Source organism: Equus quagga, chromosome 8, assembly GCF_021613505.1.
Source record: "Equus quagga isolate Etosha38 chromosome 8, UCLA_HA_Equagga_1.0, whole genome shotgun sequence".
NCBI classification, from domain to species: Eukaryota; Metazoa; Chordata; class Mammalia; order Perissodactyla; family Equidae; genus Equus; species Equus quagga.
The window spans coordinates 107,652,962-107,678,066 of NC_060274.1; the positions used below are offsets into that span (position 1 = coordinate 107,652,962).

Genomic DNA, 25,105 nt, shown 5'->3' on the forward strand with positions numbered 1-25,105 from the left:
GAAACCTAGCATTTATCAGTCTCCTATTCATCGTTTTGGGCCAGGGGACCTGCAAAATATGAAAATACATGATCCTTTAGCTCTATCCTCAGCTCCTCAAGAAAGTCCAAGTACAGTTTTTCTTCAAAAGTATCTTGCCATGTTGTTGTCCCTGCTGCTTCTGAGCCCAGGGAAAAGAGAGGTGACAGTGTTAGGACCACGGTGGCATCATGTTTGCAGCCAGCGGTAATACGCTAACTAGTGCCCTCTGCTGCCGAGGTTTTCAGCATCCTGGCTGCAACTTGTCTTGGTGGAGCCCAGTCCTTCTGAGGTCCCGTGTAGGTGGCAGCCAGTTAGATGGCCGTATCATTGTGAGAGTGCCTTTGCTGAACTGGAACTCATTCCCTCAGCTTGTTCTTGTGATGCCACAGCTGCCATCTTGTTGATTCAGAACAGGAACCGAGAATGTGACCTCCTGATTTTCTGTTTCTGACCGTCGTGTTCCTTGGGAGGCTGTTGTGTCTGTTGCACTCACCATGTTACTTTAAACAGCAGCAAGATTGTGGGGCTTGTCCTTGCCAGTCTCTGATGCACAATAGAGGTGTGAGTCTTCCAGAGCAGGATCACTCAGGATTCACAGATTAAGAATTGTGTGGTGGGAGTAATAGCTGCAGTTAATTGAGTTGTGATCAGCTGCTCCTTCAGCTGGTGCAAGGGTTTGTGTTGAAGGCTATGGGGCAGGAGGATACAGGGTCAATTATGTGGACCAACAGGCCCCAGTAGAATCTGCTGGAAGACCAGTACTACAAAGCCAGCTCAGATTCAAGATTAAGCTTGCCTATTGGAAGCTTTCTCCGTATCAAATCACACTGGTCCTTGGTGCCCAGGGGTTTAGGTTGAAACTGTTCACTCTTCTGAATTATTTTGGTAGGCACTTACTGTTCACCAACACTTTTAAGTGCTTTATAGTAATTTATGTGACTTAATATATGTAATCACCTGATAATGCATTTTAACTTTTATCCCTATTTCACAGGTGAGAAACCTGAGACCCGTTGTCTGTATAAATGGCACCCCTGGAATTGGGGCATGTAATGCATAGCCATGCATGGTGGCCCTGAGAGGCAGAACTAGTACTCACCCTGATCCACTTTACCTTTGAGCATCGGAGTTGACAGGCATGTAAATAACAGTCCCGTAAGACTAAAATTCAGGTTCCCTGTAGAGATTCAAACCTCTGTAAAGCCACTGGATAAATATAACATCTTAGATTTGACTATTTTACCTCATTTTAATCTGTTCTTATGTCTCCAGAGTAACTTCTCCTTCTCTTTGGAACTGTCTGCTCCCTTTGAAAGAGGCAGGTGGGGTTTCGCACAGGAGCAGTTGCCTGTCCTGCCTTCCCTCAGGCCTGTGCAGACGCATGGATGGGGAGCCGTGCGGAAGAGTGAACCACTGGCTAGCATTCTAGAGCTATCAGGCATGAGTACCAGACTAGAACCAGTAACTTCTTGACCACCTGCATTCTCTGCACACACAGGAAATATGACCCGAGGTGAGAGTTGAGGGGACAGGCATGGAGACAGCATGCAGCATGCTGCTGTGTTTGCTGATTGCTGCTCTTATTACAGTTCTAAGGCAGTGTTAAATTAGCCAATTAATAAAAATGAATATACCATTGGAAGCTACATTTGTGTGGGGCTTGTTGTTGTTGTTAAATTGGCTAATTTAACACTATCTTAGAATGATAGTGATGGTAATAGCAGCAGCCCACGAGTTCAGGCGAAGGTGGGGGTGATTCTCTCCAGAGCTTCGCCAGGCATTGCCGCCTGCCCTGTGTCTCTATTCTGTGAGGAAATGGGATAAGCAACATCTAGACATCAGCTGGCAGGCCATTGGAGCTCTGCAGCAAGCTAGCCAGTCTTCATGGTCATAGGGATACCACTTAAGAGTTTTTCCCTGGCAGACTGCATTACAATCACTTTTATATACACATTCCTACATATGTAGCTGTCTATGTATTTATTCATCCCTGGATACCATTCAAATAATGGCTTTCCATTTCCCTCAAAGTAAAAGCTAAAGTCTTTTTGTGGCCTACAAGTGTGGGCTGTCTACCCCTCCATGATATATATATATCCCCAACGTGTAAAACTAACCATGCTTGGCAGGTGGTAGGTGCTTGGTAAATATTTGTTTAATGAACAAATTCTAATAGCCATAATATTCCTCTATGATATGGAGATCTAGAAAGGTATGTTGGCAGTCATGTTGTGAGTGTAGGTTTTCATTTCATCCTTAGTACGTGGCAAACATCAACTACAGAAGAGTTTCTTCATGTTCTCCCTTGACTTCTCTCCCCACCTCCCTACACCCTGCCAATCTGCTGTCTATGCTCACTCAGGTGGAGAGGGAAGTATAAACAGATCTGCTCTTCTCGCTGCTGCCCATTTGTCCTCTGGAACTGACTAGGTGGGAAGATAAGGACCAACAGTGCCTTTGCTTCTGTCGTTTTCTCTTTTCCCAGTCCCGCATGACAATATCTGGGCCAATATCACACTTGCTGGCAGAGACACCCTGTTTTTCTCAACTTTTTAGAATGCATCCTCATTATTGATTCCTAGCCATACTGAAGGCATAGGCTTTCCCTAAGACAGATAGTCAGTTGATTGTGCAGGACTGCCCAGATTCGCATTACTGGTCTCTGCTCAGTGAATGCCAATAGCAGCTCCCCTCCCTCTGGCCAAGGCAACAGCCAAAAATGTTCCCCACATATTTGCATACTCTCTTTGGAGTTTGATACTGCTCCTGATTAAGAACCACTAATCTTGAATAGAAGAAGAAAGAAAATGTTTTGTTACAGTTGTCTAGAAAATGGGATGGGATGCAGAAGTTTTGCTGAGCAGCATAACTTTTTTTTTTTTTTTGAGCCCCCAACTCAGGCTAAATAAAGACAAATTAATAACGAAGTCAAATCAGCCTGGTTATATGACTTATTCCATTCAGCTATGTTCTACAGTGCCAGGGGCCTCAGTTACTGAGAAGGTAGACATTAAATCTGTATTCACCATGATCCTTCTGAGTTGATCTGTGCAGAAAAATGGACCAGGTTGCCATCTATATTCAGATCTTCTCTGAGTTATATTTTAGGAGGGAGATTAGGGCCAGACTCTGAGAGCCTTTAAGGGATTATATCAGATGTTGCAGTGTTAACAGTGAAATTGGAATGAAAGCTCGGTTTCTGAGAGACTCGATACTAGCCTGCCAGCTGCCCAGGAACATATGGGGATGAAGTTGAGGGGAATCCCAAGGGAAGTTAGGTCTTGAGAGAAGAGTTTTTTGTGCCAAATGTGCCCTTTCCTTCCCAGATGGACTGGAAAGGCATAGGCAGGTTCCTCTCAGAGGTGCCCCAAACCATAAAAAGTCAACTTTCCTCCTTCCTGGCAAGAGAGAGCATTCATTAAATGCATCTTTATCTTTTGGGACCATGTAAACCCACTCACCTATGGACCTTCTGTAGTTTTTCTCCACAGCCATAGCATTTTATCCAGGTGGTTATTGAACTTGTGAATAGTGTAAAATATATACATACCTGCTTTGCAGAATTAAATTACCTACTTGGTTAATGAAGGAGCGTACAGTTGTAACATTATCTACATATATTTCGAAAATCTTACTATAGTCAATCAATGACAATCTTTTTCACACAGTATCTACAAATGGTATTTACTTACTTTTTTTTTTTTTTTTTTAACAAGTGGAGCCACATGATGGTGAGATCTAGATTCAGGCATCTTCATTTTGAGCTGCTTGAAAAGCAAGCTGAAACATGAGAATGGAAGAAAACCTTAGGGTGATAGCAAAACAAATAAGATTAAATTCTTTGAGCATTTTCCACTGTTCCAACAACGTGCAAAAAAACACTTATTTTCAAGAAAGAAGGGAAGAAAGCAAAACCTAAAACCAAAACAACCAAAATTTAAACACCACTTTTGCCATGTGAAATTGTCTAATCAGCCTCATTTCCTTCTATTGACATCATCAGCTTCTGTTTGTTCTGATGCTTCATTTTTAGTATCTTTATGGGCTTATGAAAGCAGAAAGATTGCCTGAGTTGGAACAAGCTTTTCTACCATTTCCTATGTGTCCATTCTCAACCAAAATAAACCAACACAAATACCAGTATCTGCTCCCTTGCCAGGCCTTTGAGACCTACTTGGAAGAAAGAGGGTATATCTTATCAAGCTAGGTGAAAATCAACCAACAGAACACCCTCCTGCAGCGACAGTGTTGACCTTTGGAGACAGAAGGGCATCTTACTATCACCCTTGAGAGTGACTGGCCTGACCATTCTCAGTATGTAACCTGTGAGTTGCAGTGATCTGAGCCTATAAGCATATTAAGATCATTTTGCATAACTCTTAGAAATTATTAAGAGAGTATAAAGGTAAGATAGCTACACTGGTGCACATAATTTATGCCTTTTCTCGTTGTTATTAAAAAGAAAAAGTAATTCCAGAGAGTTCTAATGGAAAGCTGAAGTATTCTTTGCATAAAGGAATATGATGGATTCTCTCACTACTTGGAATTGCTGTGCTGGAAGGAAGATGGGGAAAGGGAATGAATACAGTCAAATAAATTAAGTTTTGAAACCCAAATAGTGCTGTGTAAGCAAGCTGACTACAAATCAAACAGAGAAATGTTTGCTAAAAAATACGTGATCTTAGTTGAGGCTGAACAAAACCAGCTTCTTTGTACATATGTGTATATTTCTCTTGACATGTGCAAAGAGTTGTTGCGTTTCCACTCCTGTGGTCTGAGATCTCTTTGGCAAAAAGTATCATCCATCCATCAAGAAATTCGAAGAGCGGATTTCCCCTTATCAAATGTAGACGAGCCTACAGGCAAACACTAGGTGGGACTTGTGTGGTTTTTCAAACTTTAAGGATCCGCAGATTTCCTATGTTTATTTATTGCCTTTAACATTCAAGTTTTATTTCTTAACCTTGTTCTGGCTAGCATATATCAATCCTGGAATGTTAGTTAGGTCATGGTGGGGTCACAGCAATCAAGCCCAGTGTTTTCATTCTTCAGCCCCTTCCTGCAGGCAGCTTCTGACAGCCATTCTGGAGCAAGTGTTGAAAACTAGCTAACTTATTCTACAAATGAGGAAACAGAGGCACAAAGGAATGGTTCAGCAATGTCATGATCACAAAGTGTATTAGGAGTAAAGCAGGGGCTTGTATCCTGTGGACTTGCAGCTCTACAACTGGTATAACATGTTCTTAAATTAACTCGCTATTTTTTAACGGATTGCTCCTAACTCAGAGCCAAAGCTACTTTATGCATCAGTTTAAATGACACTATGATCTCTTGGAATCTATTAGAAAACTTTGCAGTAGAGCATATTTTCCTTCTCAGAACCTCAAGTCAAATCAACAATTACTTTATAGCTTTTTCTGATGATTGCATTCTATTTGATCTATTTTTCTGTAAGTTGTTCAACAGCCTTAGGCCAAGATCATTATGTTCTGACCTGAACAAGGAGATTGGGGCAGCTAGGTTTAAAACAGAAATGCGAAGGATGTACAGGGTGCAACAAGTTGTTTGCTATAGATGAGTGTAGATGACAGTGAGGGAGTACTGGGAGGTAAGACTGAGTTGTATATTTCTCAACAGGGGGCAATAGTGCCATTTTGGATGGAATGTTTCCTCCTTGTCTGGACTTCCAATGAGTTGCAAGATGTTTAGCACCTTAGCTCTCCCTCCCAAATGCCTTAGCACCCTCTGCCATTGGAAACATTGGGAACATCAATAAACCACTCCCACAGTTTTCCAACCACTCCCAGGGGTTTTCCAAACACTCTCACAGTCCCCAAGTGAGAGATCTGTTGGTTGGTAACAGTGTTTGTAATATCCTTTTACATTAGGGTATAGTTACTCTGCATTTGCTATGTAACTAAAGTTCCTGAAAATATTTCCCAGAACTCCAGCAGGTATCTTAGGGGTTGTTTGCTCTCCTGTCACCGGTGTGGCCATTTTCAAGCAGTGGTTTAAGATCATAGTTACATATACCAAAAGTTATCAGGACAATTATCCTCTAAAAATGTTAATCTGTATAATAGTACATACTTTTCAGAGTGTTTTCACATTCTTTTTCCCCCTGGATGTTTATTACAGCACTGTGCGGGTAGGAAGGGCTATTGTTATCAACATTTAACAAGTGCAAACACGGAGACTCAGAAAAGCTGTTACTTGGCCAAGGTCACGGAGCTTAATTAAAGATGGAACTGGCACTTACTACTCTACCATTTCCTCCCTCTCCTTTTCAGGGACTGAGGGAGGAGACCAATTTGATTTGTCCTCTTTGGATGTCAGAACAATGTTTCTTTTTTTAAAAGAATATTTTAAGCTTTTCAATTCCAATCTTCCATTGAGACAAGTTCTTTATTCTTCTGCCAATGAATTGTGACCTTCTGTCAATCAAGCATCTCTGTCCTTCTTTAACCCACCCTACTCTTGATTTTCGCAGTTTTCTCAGTAACACAGAGACCTGTAGTCCCTATTGACTGATATGTGTATGTAATGTTGGGAAAAGCCATTTCCATAGTAGTAAGAAGTTAAAGACTTTTGTACAGTGTGGATGAATTGTGAGTCCACTTTTTACTCTTTTAGCCTCCTTTGAATTTCTCTGCAGAGGTGTGATGATTAGATATTGACAGGTAAGAAGAAAGCTATGATAGTGGTTCTCAAATAGATCATAATTTTAATTAAAAAAATCTGACTGATAACGTGAAAAGCTGTGTTGAGATTGTAGTTGTACGCACAGTTTGAATAATTTGACCTTTTTTGATGTCTGTGAAATTATAACAAAATTTTTTGGGAGAAAGAATGCATAGGAAGCAGTTATTTTTTACTAAACCAGTTTCTTTTCTGACTTAGAAGCAAGTGTAGGAGGAAGATTTAGTGTTACGCTCTCCCCAGGATCAGCTCTCACGTACTGTGGTTCTCAGAAGGAATCTTCCCAGGGCACATATATATGTTTTGCTCTGACGTCCCCTCCTGAAGGCCGGAGCTTCCTTCTGCCATTGTAAACACTGGGAGTATCAGTACACCACCCCCAGAGATTTGCTTGATGCAGCCTCCTCTGGCCACGTATTCATTCTTTAAGACTGAACACCAAGGTTGACTCCTAGAAGTTCTCCTCTACCTCCTCTGTGTTCGCATGGCATCCTCTGCTGTTTCTTTCATTGCATGATCCTTGTAACTGCATTGTCATTGCATTGCCTTGTGACTGTCTCTTTGTCTGGAGTTTTGACACTTGGGACAAAGTTGAAACTCAGTAAATCGTGGTTGTACAGGTTGGTTATCTATTGATCGGTCTACCCAACCACTGCGTTCTGACAAAGAGCATCATTGTAGAGTGTCCATTTCTCTAGTTTGTCGTTGTGAGTGCCTTAAACCAGGGAAGGAAACATGGTATGCTGAATTTGTTCCTCTTCCACCACATATCCAGGCAGAACCTGCAAACTCATGTGGCAATGTGGTGTATAGGAAAAAGTAAATGATGGAAGAGGACGCTTGGTGTCTGATCCTGGTTCCAATCTCATATATAAAATGAGAGAGGTGGACAAAGATCATCTCAAGGGTCTCTTGGTCACACTAGCTTTGGGAATTCTGTGATCTGTCCTTTTTTGAGGAAAACACTTTAGTGTATTCATTACAGATGTGGGTTAAGAATCACAGGAATAAGCTTAAATTCTGGATCTGCCATTTATAAACCCTCTGATTTAGGATGAGTTATTTAATCTATCTTGCCTTAGTTTTCTTATCTGTAAATTAAGGGTGTTCTAAGTATTAGATAGCATGATGCATGCTTTGAAAAGGTACTTAATACAGTCCCTAACACAACAGAATTTAGCACTCCAGTTGTAGAAGATATTACACTAATTTCTTCGTGATCAGTCTACATATTCTCTTGATACACTTCAAGACACTTTTAATTACATGTAAACCTAGCTATGATACCAACTGTTTCCTAATATGTTTTTTAAAAGCCCAGCATAGCCTATCAGATTATCTGTCCCCTCAGGAAGAGACATCCAAAAACACAATCTCATAGGCTAAACCAGGACACTGGGCCAGTTGAGTAAGATGAAGTGCATCCGATCTGAACTGACATGATGGAGTGGAAAGAACAACTGCCTGTCAAAAGATAGGGCTTATAATCTCTACCTTATTACCAAGTTGGCATGTGACCTTGTGTGGGTCATTTAACTTCTCTGGTTTCCTGTTCCCTCCTCTGTAAAAAGACGGATTTTGGACTCATCAATTTCTAAGGTTCTTTCCAGCTGTAAATGTTGTGATTCTGTGAATGCTTAAGTGATACATGGAGATACATTTGCTGTCATAAGTAGCGACATCTTTGGGTGGTCACCGACCCTTTTACACATCTTAGGAAGCTGTGGACCGTCTCTCCAGGAAGGAAAGATAGGCAGCCTGATTTTCTTTCCCAAGCTTCCCTTTAGGTTCCGTGTGTATAGTCAAATGCACGTGTTTTCTAGGTCTGTTATACGTGAACTTTATTAACCCATGTCCCCACCTTCTCTTGAGCACTGGGTGTTATCCCTTTTCAATATTATCTTGTTAACTTTGACCCCTGATTCTTGCTTATTTGAATCTTTTTGTGTTTGTTCTCTCGTGTAATATGTATTATATAATTAGGTCTTCAGTGTCTTCACCTCAGTTGATAATAAATATCCTGATTAGGCCCAAGTGTGGACTGTCATCACTTGATCATTTCCACAGGACCACAGGATTCATTCATTTCTTCAACAGTCTTCACTGAGCTTTCACCCACCGCAAGCCACCCTTTGCAGACAGATTATTTTGCTGGAATTCAGCTCTGAGTTGTTTAGATGTCACCTTAGCTCAGTTTCTTTGCTATTTGGGGTGGTCACCAACCTTTTTACACATCTTGGAAAGCTGTAGGCTCGCTCGCTCTCCAGAAAACACCGGATACACAAAGAAGAAGGGTATAACCAGCCAAGGAAAGAGAGGGCCTTGAAAATCCATTGTTATTCAAAAGGGCAAATAGTTTAATATGGCTGGCATGTCTGCTGCAAGAGGGACAGTGGTTAAAGCTTAGTTTGGAAAGTCAGATACCCTCGTCTCTGTAGAGCGTTGTGTCTACACAAGGTCGCTTAGATAGTACCTAATTGTCCAGGTTGCACTTGTTTCTAAGGCAGCCCTGAACTGGGTGACCCTCCCTGATCTGACCCCCTGAAATTCCTTGGGGGTCTCCCACTGAGGGAGGTTGGGCAGGGCCGCCAAGCTGTGTTGTGTGCTTGCCCTTTTGGCAGGGACAGAGATAGGTTTAAAAACCAGCTTGACAGGGCCTCCAGGGCATCGAGTACCACTCTCTGGGAACGCCCTCCTCTTCCAGCAAGCTAGGTGGCTCCTTCACTTACATAAGATGTGTATGTTCTGGCAGGGAACAGCTGCCTGAGTGAGTGTTTAGCAAAAATGATTTGTGTGGAGTTATTTTGAGACCCCAGGGGAGGGAATGGCAGCCAAACCCTGCAGTATTTTAAACTGCATCAGTCATCTACAAGGATTAATACATTATGGTATTTCAGCCAGAACATTGGTAACAGGGAAATAAGAATGTTAGGGCCGCATCAAATTATAAATGCCAGTTCTGTCAGTCCACACAGGGTGACTTCAGTGGTTTGGGCCGAACTTGGTGCCTCAAGATTCTCCCCTACTCCTTTAATCCCATCTGCCTTGAAGGCTGCAGGTGGACGTGCAGGTTTCCTTCTGTGGGATTGACCGGCACTGCTTTGCAGCTAGTTTGATGCTCTCTTTCACTAGATGAGGAGCAAACTGGTTTTCTAATAGAGAAGTGAGCCCACTTTTTGTGGTAGCCCAAAATACTGACGTTATTAGGTGATTGGGCTTATTAGGTGATTGTTCTTGTTCCAGGCTCTGTAGGAGAAATCCCCCTTCCCCTTCCACAGCCTTCACCTGTTCTCCTGACTCAAGTGTGAACAGCTGTCTACTAAGGGTGGGTGAATTACAGAATATAAGATTTCCAGTTTAGTGACATTAGGGGAGACAGCCTCCATATGAAACACTTCTCTTGTTTTTGTTTTTCTCTTGACTGTATGCTGTGAAACTTGCCTCATCGCTCCCCCACCCTCTTGCCGACAGCTGTGCTCTTTGCCATTCAGGAGCTGGTGTCTCCCTAGGATGGCTGGCTGAGATGGAAAAGGCCTCTTCCTTTCCCCCCGGGGCCGTAGTGATATAGTCAGAGAGTTCCTTGTGCCAAGAGATCTAATTGGCTTCTGACCCTGAGGGATCCATTTGGGCCAGAGGGCATCCAGGCGCTTGTTAGACTTCAGAGGGAGGGCCCAGAAAGAAAGAACCCTATCTATGACTCCCTTTTATCTTGTTTTGTATTATATTTTTAGAAGACATACAATTACTTCAATGACAAAAAGTAGGGAAACAAAATATACTTACGTAAAACAGGCGACCACAAAGTTTACAGACTCCTCAAGTCCCCCAAATTCCCTAAAGGACATGTACCCCAACGTTTTTCTTTTAACTTAGGGCCCTTGTCACAAGCCTCCTCTACCCCAGCACTGGGCACAATAGGAAGATGTAGAGGGGGCACACTTGAGGAGAAGCGCCACTTGTGCATGCGTGCGCAAGAGACTGACTCCTTGCCATTTCACCCCTGAGGAGCCAGTAACCGCAGTTGAAAAGCTTTAGCTAATGACATTTCTTTCCGCCTGTGGTACTGGACAAGACTGGCTTGGCGGGGCATGGGGCTGGGCTGTGGTGGAGAGTGAACAGGGAACACGAGTGAGTGAGAAGCCCAAGCAAGCCAGCATCACCAAGGTTTTCACAGTGATGCAAGAGAACAGGCAGGCAGCCTGGGGCTTTGAAAGAGGCGTGAAGGGTGTGAGGCAGAAGGGGCGGCTCCTCTCTCCTTTTTCCCTGGAATGAAACTTTATTCTCGTGCATGCTGTGCTAGGAATCTACCCATTCCTGTCTCTGGTCTCTGCCACTTCGGACACTCACACTGAGTGTGTTTGTGCCCATCGGCAGGTGCAGTCCTGGTATCATTCTTCCTACAACTCTGTTTCTGATCCAGGTGGTTATGACAGCTGCCGTCTCCTACCAGAGGCTCGCACATGTGAGTTCAGCCTCGGAAAAGGCCTGCAGTTTCTCCAGCACCTCCTTCCTCTATTCTTCAGTCTCTCCCGGCTCTCCCCCTGCCCTCCCCTCTTCCCCGCCCTCTTTCCTTGAGCTGCTGAGCACATACAAGTGTGCGCTCACACTAGACACACGCACACACGCCCCTTGGTTGTCGCAAACACCAGGAATCGTCATCAGCAACGTGTTTGACTGTGAGCTGTGTTCAGGAAATTTACCCCCTCCCCCTGCACCAAACACTCCATTGCCACTTCCCCACCTGTCACACCCTTATTAGAAATCATGGCTTTTGGCAAGCTTCTCATCCAGGGACTTGTGCCTAGTGCTGTCCTTCAGTCGTGCAATAATAAGCACACGCAGGAGCTTTCCTCTCCCTTGAAGACAGGCAGAGCCTGATGAGACAGGGTAATATCTCCCTTTCAGCTGCAAGCAGTCAGGAAGCTTGGCTGTCAGGTACCTGATTTTCTCCCTCGCTGTCCTCCCTTCTCACCCGCTTTTCAACTGAAGCTTTGTGTCCAGCATCACAGTTCAAATCCTGGTGCTTTGGTGCCCTGTTGCCACGGTGTGACAGGACCTAAAAAGCCTCAATTAAGTACAAGCCGTGCTTTCACTGTCCCACTGGCCGCAATGATGACTGAAATAGTCATTTCTGCAATGTTGCATCAGTGGAAAGTAAAGGATGCAGAAATGCTTTTCTTTCCCTCAGGTCTCCCAAAGAGGGAAAATAATCACTTCAATAGAACAGTCTTCCCCTGAATTCTGCAAAGTGGATTCTAGGCAGTGGTTTGGATTTGCTGTTCCTTTTTATCCCCGAGAGCCCAGTGAATGAGAGAAGGAAATGAATAGACTGCTTGTCACTCCACCACCAGGCTCTGCACAGTGCCTAGGGCTGCTGCCGAGAGACCGAGAGTGAAAGTGGGCTGGAGTGGAGGCCGGGGAGGCAGGCAGCCTTCCCCAGGACAGGCTCCGCTTCTCCCACAGTCCCTTGAGGGCTTCCCTCTTCCCTCAGCCCCAGGATTCCTCCTGCACTAATGGAGCTGGCCCTCTTGCTGCAGCATCCTGCCTGGAGAAAGGTCTAACTCTGCCTGGTCCCGGGGTGGGGGTGGTACACTGCTGTGCAGTCTCTCCACACCCCTCCCCCATTAATCCAACAAAGGCGGCAAACCTCACTGCCTCAGCCCCCAAAGGTGGCTCTCGAGGCACATGGAAGGGATGCTCCCTGCTGCACGCACCCGACCACCCCATCAGACATTTTAATTAAATCAACTAGAAAGATATTTTCAGTTTGAAGATACCCTTCATATTGTGTAGGCTTAAAGAGGAAAATCAGTAGAATGGTAGGAAACCAAAACCCATGTCTTGTGAGGACCTTGGGATGTTTAACCTGGAGAAAATAAGACAGAGGATGGGAGGCAATAGATGTTACACTGTCTTCAAATATTTGAAGGGCTGTCAAGTAGGTAATGGATGTTTTATACAGTTCCAAGGAATCGGACAAGTCTTAGAAGGCCTAGAATATCAGATTGTGGAATTCTAATTGTATATGGTAAACTATAGGAAGCCATTAAAGGGTGTTGAGCAGAATATTTTGCTTTGGGAAAATTAATCTGGTAGCTGTATGTAGGAATAATCAGTATAGGGGAAAACAGAAGGCAGGCAGGTAGGTCAGAATAGATGTGACGGGCCTGAACGGAGTTATGTTGAGGATCAAGAAGATTCGACGGACTACACAAACAACTGTGGAGGTGAAATTAATGGGATTAATAAAATGTACCAACCACTGGGTTATGTGAATAAAATAGGGACAAATCAAAGATAAGTGAGGTTTTTAGACTGGGAGGATGATAGTGCTGAAACCAGAATAGGGGAAGAGGAAGGAAGAGAAAATTTAGGAAGAAGTTTGGTTTTAGACATGTTGACCTTGAGGTATTGGCAGGACATCTAAGGGGTGATGTCTGTCAGACATTTGGGAATTGGGTCTGGAGCTTAGAGGACAGTTCAAGATGACATGTCTGTAGGTTCTGCATGATGACACTGATGGAGAACATGAGAATGGATGGGCCTCTCAAGAGATGGTGCAGGATTAAAAAAAAAAAAAGATAGGACAACCAGTAAAGAGAAGCAAAGGGAGGAGTGAATTTCCCTGAAGGGTTGGTGCACAGTACTGAATGCCATGTAGAGATCTAGTAGGGCTCCTACTGAGAAGAGATGTGTCAGAAGAGGTTACTTTTCTAAGTAGAGGCTTAGTAGAAAGATAAAGTCTAAGTACAAAATGGTAGGAGCAAAGGATTTCTGTACAAGAAGTGGGATAGTGAATGCATATTGTCAAGGAGTGGCGGGAAGCAGTTATGGTGAGGGACAAAGAAGGGCAACTCTGGAAATGTCAGGGTTTGAGCTAATGGGGTGTAAGGTTGGAATGGGAAAATCTGAGCCTGTGGGAGGCGAGTGGGAATAAACTTGAAGGATCACAAGCGCAGGAGAGGGGACATTCCTAAAACGGGGTGCAGGAGAGAGAGGTTGAGGGCAGCACTGTGGCTAATGTTAGCTGCCTTGGACAGTTCCCTCGAGCCATGTTTCCTTTCCTTTCACCTTGGTTACATGACCATAGGCTTCTGTAGTATTATTTTTATCATTATTTATGCTATTCTTATGCTGTCACCTCTGCTCATTCTGGGAATCAGTTCAGGGAGGTTGAACTCTGCCTTGCCTGGATTTTTTTTTTTAAACTAGCATACAATATCCTTTAGAGCAAGAGCTGGCATACTTTCTGTCTAAAGGGCCAGACAGTAAATATTTTAGGCTTTGTGGGCCATGTAGTCTCTGTCACAAACATTTAACTCTGCTGTTGGACTATGAAAGCAGCCATAGACAACAAATGAGTGCAGCTATGTTCCAATGGAACTTTATTTATAGACTGAAATCTGAATTTCATATAATTTTTACATCATAAAATATTATTCTTTCAATTGTTTTTTTCAAACCATTCAAAAGGGTAAACGCTATTAGCTCATGAGCAGGACAAAAGCAGGCAGCGGGCTGGATGTCGTCCACAGGAAGGTGTGTGCTTACCACTTTACATTACGCCATTCTTCACCCAGCGCCCAGAGTTCAAACTGCTGATCAGGATAGGATGAAGAACTTTGGCTTTTCAGAATTTCTTTCCTTTTTTGCCTGTTTTTATTAATTTTAAGTAAAGTTAGTGAGGTAAAGGGCTTACAGATCAGCTCTCAGATTTTTATTTGTTCTCCTTGGTTTGGGGGTCTTAGTGTTCCTGACATTAGCTGGTTCCTCCTCCAGTCCCACCAACTGAGTAGACTAATCTCTAGGCATTTGGATTTCACATGCCCCTTGGGAGGAGACGCTCAGAGCAATGTTCTGTGAGTGAAAGCTCGAAGGCAATAGTTTGAAAGTATACTCCACACATCTCAGAACTATTCTGTTCAAATAACACAACACAACTTGGTTTAGAAAAAGTTACTCTAAATTTATGCAAGTAGGTAGCTTTTACATTTGGCTGCCAGGGGTGTGCCAGAATACCTTCTGGAATCTTGTACTTGCAAGATCCACGTGGCTATTTCCTATGGCTTTCTCTTTACCTTGTATCTATTCTCTACGAGCCTGGACAATAGATTAAATTTTTCTCTTTATCCATTAACATGGAATTTTAAAAGACCAAGACTGGAATTCTTTGGTGCCAAAAATTAAAGAGGGGAAAAAATGAATCTAGATTTTATTTAATTCAAAGATAAAGCTACATGTTTAAAATAAGTCAGAAAAAGCAAAAGTTGAGGTTCTCATAGAAACCGACTCCCCCTCATTGTTCAGACATGGGGTTTGTGCTTGTTAGGTGCTGTCTCCATGGTGCCAGGGTATTACGTAAAAGCTTGAGCCATCTAGCTTCCTTGTCATTGGAAAGACTGTTTTGGCCCTAGCTTTTGACCTCAAATGCTTTGTTTTCTATGTAATGAAGATATGAATTTGTTGTTTTGACATGGATAATGCAGAGAAACCCAAGGGAAGAAAACTGGGGAGGGCACAGTTCTTTCCACGCCCAGCTGTTTGATTCTGCACCTAGTTGATGGTGATATTATTGCAGCTGCTGCTTACAGCACACCCAAAAACAAACGTGTGTGTTGGGAAGCAGGACAGCCTGCCATCTCCAAGGCCCCTTCCCAGACACCCCCAGCCCCCCGAGACAACCTGGCTGCATTGTTTAGGGCCGTGCTCTAGGGATGCCACAGGAAGGGAAACCCGGTTAAGTGAGTTTTTTCCTCCCTTTAGAAATCCTTGTTTTCAGATCTTGTTCTGCAATGGGGAGTTTTTATAAAAGGTTGTCTGATGCTGGCCCGATTGTTATCTCCTGCACCAGCTCCATCTGAATAAGGCTTTCTCCCCTTTAGGAATGGTACTTTGATGTCTGAAGCCAATAATCAGTCAAGTTTGGTGAAGCCAGTTCTGCACACTCTCCAGCTAGACTGAGAGCCAGAAAGCCAGTACAAAGCCTCTGGCCACCCCTTCTTTGTCTCCTTCTAGGACAGTGGTCAGTGATTTAGCATTTAACACTCAATCGCCTTAAAGTCCTAGAAGTAAGAGTTACTGAATTTCTTCGTGAACTCGCCAAATATAAACTAGTCTTCACGTGGAAGTCGGAATAGGACATGGTTATAACAGGTTTGTTGACTCTCTTTCTGCTTGAGTGTCTCCTCTGTGCCAGATACTGGGGATCCAGAGGGGACTGGCATATCCCTTTCCTCAAAAGACTGCAGAATGGGGGTCCACCAGGAACAGGCTCACAACGAGAGATGAGACCCGAGAAGTCACCTGCTCCTAGTGGTAACACTATTGTGACTTGTACTAGACAAACTTATGGCACGTTTAAAGCCAAGCACTGTACCCCTTTCTATAGATTCCTCCCTTTCTTTTGGCTTTTTTTCTTTTGGAAGATTAGCCCTGAGCTCACATCTGCCACCAATCCTCCTCTTTTTGCTGAGGAAGACTGGCCCTGAGCTAACATCCGTGCCCATCTTCCTCTACTTTATATCTGGGACACCTCCCACAGCATGGCTTGACAAGCAGTGCCATGTCTGCACCCGGGATCCGAACCCGCGAACCCAGGGCTGCCGAAGCGGAACATGCAGACTTAACTGCTTCACCACCGGGCCGGCCTCCCCTCCCCTTCTTTTCTTCAGAGGGAGCCACAGTTCCCATCACATTGTGAAGGCTGGTTCTTACTGCTCTTCTTCCAAATTAACTTCAGTTTCTGGGCCTTTCAACAAATGCATCAAACATTCCCAAATCAGAACAACCTAATAAAAGTCTACCCTAGGGGCCAGCCTGGTGGCTCAGCAGTTAAATGCGCACGTTCCGCTTTGGTGTCCCGGGGTTCGCCAGTTCAGATTCCGGGTGCGGACATGGCACTGCTTGTCAAGCCATGCTGTGGTAGGCATCCCACATATAAAGTAGAGGAAGATGGGCATGGACATTAGCTCAGGGCCAGTCTTCCTGAGAAAAAAGAGGAGGATTGGTGGCAGATGTTAGCTCGGGGCTAATCTTCCTCAAAAAAAAAAAGTCTACCCTAAACAATCGGAACTGTGAACTAAACACAGCTTCAGCCTCGGCTCTTACCCAGTCCTGACTCCCCTGATGACAATTACCTGAGGAGTTTGATCCCTTTAATTAGGACCCTTCAGTCTTGTCTTATCCCTTTCTTCTGATCACTGAAAGAGCTTTAGCAGTGACATGTTCCAAAATTGGCCCACAAGATGCTACCTCCCCTGAGGTAACAAAGTGTAATGGTTTAGAGAACAAGGGAGAGAATAAAAAATATGAGACAATAGAAAATCCTTGTCTCATTTCTGACCCTTAATACAAATCAAGGCTTCATACCACGTAGAACTAATTCTTAGGAACCAACTGGTCTACATTTGCCTTGTTCTTTGTGCCATTTGGGAAACATGAAAATGTAGGACCAGCTGCTCCTAAGTGGGGTGGTTTGCACTTCTCAACTGGGAACTGATTCACTGATGACATTTGCAACTTGAGACCTCCAAATTATTTCTGCTGTAAAGCTTATGAGAGAGACCAATGAGTGAGCTTTTGATGCATGAGATGTGTTACATTTCTGAGAACCAACAGTGTGAACTGATTTGACTTTGCGTGTATATTCAGGTGATAACCACACTACTTAAAATTAGGCAGATGGCCTCTGCCTCTGCATTTTGTGCTGATGAGAGTTTGAGTTCTGGATTTTGTTCTTGATGGTTAGGGAAGGAATAGCTATCTAGATACTGTTAACACCAAAGATTTTTTTTATTTTTTTTTTGAAATTGACTTGGACATGATTAAAAGTGTTTCCTTTCTTGGGCTACATACATAGTTTAAGTGACTTACTCTCTGTGTGTAGCGGGGTTTTTAGAATTTTGTTTCATTCTTTGGTGGGGGAAGGATGGCAAGGGAAAGTATAGAAATGGAACTAATTGACTCTGGGGGTAAGAATCTCTGCTGAGAGTCTGAATTATAAATTGGCCAACTGCAGTAGCAGGAACCTCAGGGAAAGGTATTGGAGTGCAGTCAGTGTGACAGGAAGCTTATTTTGGTGTTCTTTCTGTGCCTTGACTTGTCCTTGACGTTTACTCCAGGGGACTGTGTGTTTAGAAAGAAGGGAGAAGCGTCTACAGTTCCCCATCTGGGAAAGTTACAGCATTCTTACCTGGGGTCCTAGAGACGGGGGATGAAGATGCCCTGCTGCAGAAGACAGTCTCGTCTCCTGTCCCTCTCCCGGCTGTCTGCCCCCTGGCTCTATACTCAGCCCCGCTTTCTCTGCTAGGCAGGCATGTGCCACACGCTGGCAGATAAAGCCCATTTTGTTCTGAAAGTCCCACCAGAACCACCATTTTGTCTTCTCAATGGTTTGATCAACAGAAATTGTGTTGAAATTTCAGGGAGCAGTATTTAAAGCGGAGGTATTTAGACTTGAATATCACTAAAGAAGTCTTTCCCTAAATATAGAGAAGAAATTCACAGTTTTCTGTCTGGGCTGCTTCCACGTAAGCAGAGGGGTGGGCTTAGTGGCCACCTTTCAGCTTTAGGACTAAATAGCAGCATTTTCATTTCCAGTGGGAAGCTTATTTATAGCCTCGTAGTCATCCCCACGCTAAGTTTCTCTGATATTTTGTCTAGATTTTCTTTCCCCCAGTAATTACACCCCCTGTTCTCAGGCTAAGAATTTTCCCTCCTTTCTCGTGTTTACACCTTTCAAATATTTGCAGATTGTTATCGTGTCACCCTCTTAGTCACCGCTTCCCCGAGCTGTACAGATTTAGCACCTTTTATCTTTCCTTTAGAGGCAGGCCTCCCCCCCCCCCTACCCCGAGGCATTTTCTACTGCTCTGTCTAAATGTGCTCCAGTTTCTGCATTTCTCTGTGGCCACGTTTTTTCCTAGAGCTGAACACAGGGTCATAAGTGAGAATTGTTTTCCTTGTTTGTTGTATTGGAAGCGAAACATCCTTGCAGAGCCCCGGCCTCAGGTCTTGCTGACATTGGTGGTCAGTGTTGACCACTTCCTCCCTGTACTTAATCTGCATTTCCCAGGTGTGCCAGTGTACAGACCAGTGGAGTAAATGGGTGCAGCTGTGCTTTCGTTTTCTTCCTTGAAGGGTTGTGGAACCATGGGAAAGTGGGGTGTCTGTAGTGAGGGATTCTGTCAGCCCCTCTCCTGGTATTTGCATAAGGTCTACAACCCTGACTATTCAATAGCCATTTCCTTCTCTGTGTATTCACTTCTTTTCAGAAGTATTTTTCCACTAATATTCATTCATTGGACATTTGTTGAGGATCTACAATGCAACTGTGTGCTAGGCAGTTATCAGAGACGGGAAAGAATAAAATCTGAATGACACAGCACCCACCCTAAGAAGCAATTTAGTTTTAGTTTTATTGGGGTTGCAAATACCAGCTTCTCACATAGGCTTGCTTGTAGTAGCAGTGAGAGGAAACGCAGATTGACGGGAACATCCGTGAAAATCTAACAGGATCTAAGGTAAGGTTCAGTCTCACAGATCCTGGAACCTGGGAGGTGACTGAGTCTGAAATTGCTGCAGGGACTTCACTGCCCATCTCCAGTGTTGGTGCAAGTTCGTCTCCTTATTACCTCCTTCCTCTTGCTCCTGATGGGCTTATGCTTTCTGCACGCTGGCCAGTTCAGATTTTAGAAAGAGAATCTTAACAGCTCACCCAGTATCTCTCATTCCTGCTTGGCCAGAGCTTTTTTCCCCTGCCAGCTGGACTGTAGATTGGCTTCCCTTGAATCAGGTACAGCAGGAACTCTCCTTCCCTCCCTGTTATTCTCCACCTTCTGCTCTGATCTCCATCCCCAACTTGTGGTGAGCGGAGAGTTCAGAGGCTAGGATCATGTGCTGGAAAACATAGCTGCCCGAGACTGACCCTTAGCAAGGGATGCAGCAGGGTGAGCCCCATGATTGACTTGTCCACTACATTCTACAGTGTCCCAGACACACATACATCTGCATAACGTAATCCAATTATCACATGCTGTTTCTTAATATTCTGTAACCTATAGGCTAAATGGTAAATTCAGTCACCAGTATCATCCGTTATACAATGGTAGAGGAAAATAATGTTTTCATCCTGGTAATTAAGCGTCATTGGTACAAAGTCTGTCTTTTTCATCACTGAGTCCTCACCTTTCAACACAGGGCCTAGGCACTGATACGAGTTTGTGAAATGAAGAGCAGGAAGACCTGCTAGACGAACTGAGGTATTTCTAAGTATCCTGAGTAGGCAGAAAGCAAAGATTATGTCTGCATGCCTCCTGTGCCCTTCCCTCAGTAAGGTCCAAAGCAGTCGTAAGCACGCAGTGGACATGCAATAAGCACCATTGACTAATCCTTCCAGTTGGTTATTGTTTCCACTAGGGTTTTGTTTCCTTTGGCTAATGCCTGGTCTCCTGTTTGCTGGACTAAGTACCATTGGGAAGCTGTCACTTCAGCCAAGGCAGATTTGCTACACTTCTCTTTAGCTCCCAATAAAGGAAAAAGCAAACACACTTTGAGCCCAGAGGCTTAATTATCGTGAAACTCAACATAGAATGTAAAATATTCAGAGGGATACATGACTCTCACATAGTGATCAGTAGAATCTCTTACATTGCCATTATTATATCATTAACAAGAATTTGTACTTCTTGTTCCAAAGCTGACTGACCAAAGTGTTTGTATTAATTGACCTAGTTAGTCAATGTCTCTAAATGTGTAATTTCTTTTTAATAGAATGCTCTCTAGCCCAGCATTTTACATTTGAAAGGAGGCACCCTGTACTCCAAGAGTCAAGCCTAGGGTGAAGAATCTCACAAGGGCATAACCAAAATTGTAGGATTTGGTGGCATGGGGAGACTTTGGAGTGCCTTCATTTTATAAACAGACCACGTGGCCTGGAAAGGTTTCCTACTTTCAGTGGCAGAGCAGAAACCAGAACCATGATGTGCTGATAGCTAGTGATGAACTTTCTCTTCCTAAAGAATACAAAATCAGGCACATCTTCTTTTCTGTTTTATTTTAAGCATCTTGGTCCACCATCATATCCCAGAAAGTATAGAAAAGGTATGAAAAATAATGGGTTTTTACCTAAAGGCAGATGGGTCTGTAGGGCTCTGACGAGCTCAGGGAGCCATATGGAGCCAGAGGGAAGGGTGTGCGTCTTGCCTGCCTCTTCTGCATCTGCTGTTGCTGGAAGTCAGCTAAGAAGGCCCTATGGGGTACAGGAACTCTCTTCATTCTGGCACACCCCGTAGCAGGGAAGGAAAATGTTCAAGAATGTTTGGGACTTTCTCTAGGTATAGGTTTTTTGGTTTTTTTTAATTAAAACAAAATGTTTTTTCATTTTTGGAATGGCTTGTGAGTGTCAGGGATAAGCTTGGCAGTTAACCTGCACCTGTGGCGCTTGAAGCACAGCAGAGTTAATACGTCCTTATCAGCAGGCAGCGCTGCATCAGTGCGCTATCGGAAAAGACAGCTATTAGTGGTAATATGCTCGATCCAGAATTACGGGCACTGCCTCACCTGGCTGGGGAGAGCTTCTGGAACTCCAGTGATATCTCACTTCACATTTACTGTCTTGGGAGCTCTCCATTGCTGCATATCAGCCTGCCCAGCTCAGCAGCTGCAGCCTGGGATTTGCTTTCTGAGAATCCAACTTTCTTTCCCTTGATCTATTTTCTTTAACTTTTTCTCTTTTCTTTTCTTTTTTTTTTCCTTAAAGTCCATTGTATTGGTAACAAAGCAGCACACCAGGGACACCAGCCCAGTATTGCAGTCATCCTTTGAATAAAGGTTCATCGTGGACTAGGTTTACTTACTGACCGAGCTCTTGGAAAAGAGGGCACAGCAGAATTCTTCTTGCTGACAGCATGTCTGCACCTGGTTTTCACAGCGACATCTGTCTTTCCAGCTTTAGAATGTTAACACTTGTTTGGTTTCCTCTCTGTTAGTAGATAGCGTATTTCTTGTCCTGTTCCTTGATCCCTTGGGACACAAAAGCAAGTCTGGAAGCTGATAAATAAGCCCTCAGCATAGCCTCTGGACTCTCCAAGAGGGCCATCAGGGCTGGCCTCATCCCTCCCAGGCTTCTGTCTTCACACCTCAGTCTCTACCAGTGTTTTTCAAGCTGCGGGTGCTGCCCCACTAAAGGTCTTAAATTAATTCAGTGTCATAACCATCTTTTTTGTCTTTAATGAAATAGAACAGAAGAGAAGACAGAGTATATCACATTTAGTCAAAATTAACCATTGTTTTGTGGAAACTTTGTTATATAAGTGTATATACTGATATGTAAATGTGTATATGGGTCATAATAAAAATTGTAAGTTTCAAAAACACTCATCTTCACAATCCTTTTGCAGTAGATTCTTCCTCCCCTCACCCACTCCCTGTTTCTGAGTACCTGTTCTGGTGTCCTGCCCAGGACACCCCTTGTATCTAGGAATTCCCCCGCCAAGAGTGAGGAACCTGCCTCTCTGTGCTCCAGTTGAACAGTGCCTGAGGCTCTGCTGTCATGATGACCCCAGTGCCTGGACTCCCTGACTCTGCTCGTCTACCTGACAAGCAATTGAGTACCCCAGGGCCCTGGACTCCTATCTAGTCTCCATTGTAGGTTATAGCACCCTCTGGTTACAGCATTGTTCAACTCCAAAATTGGACTTTTTCTCAATGGCTTTAGCATCTGACCATCTAGGATTCACATAGGTCACATAGTAACTTTGGGGCCTCATAGTCCATTCCTAGATAGTCACGGGTATACAGTAAATGTCCGTTTCCCCCTTTGTTCTCTTAGCGCTTATACCGGGTTTAAGTCTGGAACCTGCTCCCGCTGGGTCTGTTTTTAACATACAGCTTCTCCTTGTCTGTCCTACTAAGTAGTGTCAGCTAAGCCATACCTGACCCTGAGCCGAGATGTGACAGTGAGACAGGTTTTGACTGGGAAGGGGTTACTTCAGAGGACACAGGTCAAAGAGAAGTAAGTCTGCCCAGAAGTAAAGGAAGTCAATGGTAAAAGCAGAGATAATACTCTTGTTCTCAAGCAACTTTTCTGTTCCTTCTTCTTTCTCTTACCTCCCTGCCTAACAGGAATGGGTGTGTTTACTTTTTTCCACTTACAAAAGGGTGGAGAAACAGCCTACTTCAGCTTCCTCCTCTTGAAGACCTGGAACTCAGTTACTGGCAAGTGGGTGAGAAAGGGAACAAAGGCCTTCCTTTGCTTTCGAGTCTCCATGGAGTGATTGGGTTGTAGTCACCACAGGCCCAAATGACTCTCTGCTGAAAGATTTTGAATCCATTTCAGCTTGGTTTGTTGAACTCCCTGGACTCATTGAGCCATCTTGTTCTCTGGATGTAGGCACCTAGTAGTCTCCAGGATTCAGAGAGAGCTGCTAAGTTCTCTTGATCTCTTGAGATTTCAGAATACCAAGAAAGTGACAGAGGAATAGAGTGGGTATATCTACTCAACCAATGAGACTCGGAAATCTTTTGTACCCTTTTAGTGAAAATCCTTCCCCCTAATTCCTGCCTCCCCGTGTATTGTCCTAGTCTCCTCCCTTCTAGTCCCCAGTTCCTAACAGCCCCACCAACAGCATCCCAGTTCTGTCCCACCCAAATGGCTACTCAGGGTCAGAAGCAAACTGAACACTTATTTTAGCATTACTTTTGTTTTGTAACAATGCTTTAACTGTGGTTATGTGGCCAAAAAGCTCAATAGAATTGTTTATTTTTCTCTCTGACAATTCTAGTCTTGCTTAGTTTGCAGATATAAAATGAAAAGTGTTTTTGGCTGTCGCTTTTGTGAAAATCATGGGCTATCTTTCATTCCATTTTACCCTAGCCCCATCTCTCTCTTCAAGGTTAATCTCAGGCTCTTTGGGTCTATGAATTTATTGCTGTGGTTTACAAAAATAGATTCCACTTCTCCCCTGCAACTTGGCGCTAAAGTGCCCAGGATGAGGCAGACCTGGTAATCTTCTTACCCATATGACGCTTGGGTGAGCCTTCTGCTGTCCTGACTTCACAGGGGTTGGGGAGTGGTCCTGGCCCCAGCCCAGGCTGCTCTGCAGTTCCCTCCTGATGCTGCACTCCCCGTCTAGTGTTGCATTTGATGTGATGTATTCCTTCTGTGAGGCCTTGAGGCTTGGAGAGAAAGCTCTGTTCTTGAGCATCTGAAAACCCAATGTATAAGGTATTCCCTTTCCTCTCAGCTTTATGACATTGAATCTGTGCTGTGGCCAAAAACATGAGCAGCCACCTGGCTTCATCCATAAGAGATATACCTTCTGTCACAGCAATGGTGGCCCCTCTTCTCCCAAAGGCTCCCCAGTAGGTGTTTGTGGTAGCCTAGACACCCTGCTACTTGGCCTCCCCATGCCAGATCTCTTGTGCCTTCACCTGAGACTGTAAATAAGAGGTAGCACCTCCCAATCCTGCCTTATTGCAGTGGGAGAGATCAGCTGTGATTCAGAGATGTGGGCACTAAATGCATCCTCCCCAGATTTTGATCGTTTTCTTTTCCTCTGTCTCTAGCCTAGTTCAACTTTTTGCTTCATAATTACAGCTGTAGTATGAATTTTCAGGGAAATATTTACATCTGATTCAGATATCATAATGCAACATATTTCGTGGCCTGTCACAGATGACCACCACGTTAATGATAAGTATATTTGCAATGTGAATGATTGAATCAGAGAGAGAAAGCAAAGGCAGTCCTAGTAGGTTAATGAGCATCTGTTCTGTAGAAAATACCGTCCCTGGAAACAAAGTGTGAAGGATGGGATTCTGTTCTCAGGGATCTTACAGGCTAGTTGTGGAGTAAGAGATGACTGAGATTTTGATTATGGGTAATTGCTAAGAGCAATAATGATAAAATAATAAGAGCTAAAATGTATTGAACCTTTCCATATGTTGGGCATTGTGCCAATTATTTTACATACATAATCCCCCCACACACTTCATATAACAACTGTGTGAAGTAGATATATTATGAGTTTTTATATATAGGACAACTGAGGCTTTGAATGGTTCAGTAACTTGGCCAAGGTCACAAAGCTAGTAACTGATACAGTACAGTTAGAATGTGAATCCGGGTCTTTCTGGCTCCAGAAACCTAATACTTCATCAGTATTCTGTTTTTCTCTCATTCTGAATGAGAAACTGGTGGTACTATTGTCCAAAATATAGCCAGAGGACAGAGTGGGAAGTTTATTTGAAGAGGAAAATGACACTGAGTTAACACTTCTGAATTTGATGTGAAAGTCAGATAGTAAAGAGAAAATGTCTAGGAGTCAGCTGGAATGGCTCTCAGGAGACAGAATGGCTGGGGATATCAGTATAATTTAGGTGAAAG

At 43.8% G+C, this 25,105-nt stretch overlaps 1 protein-coding gene across 1 annotated transcript in view; it reads left to right on the plus strand.

Annotated features, from left to right (window-relative positions):
• SND1 (staphylococcal nuclease and tudor domain containing 1) overlaps window positions 1-25,105 on the plus strand; it is a 402,639-nt gene that overhangs the window by 277,657 nt on the left and 99,877 nt on the right. The gene's annotated exons all lie outside the window — the stretch shown is intronic.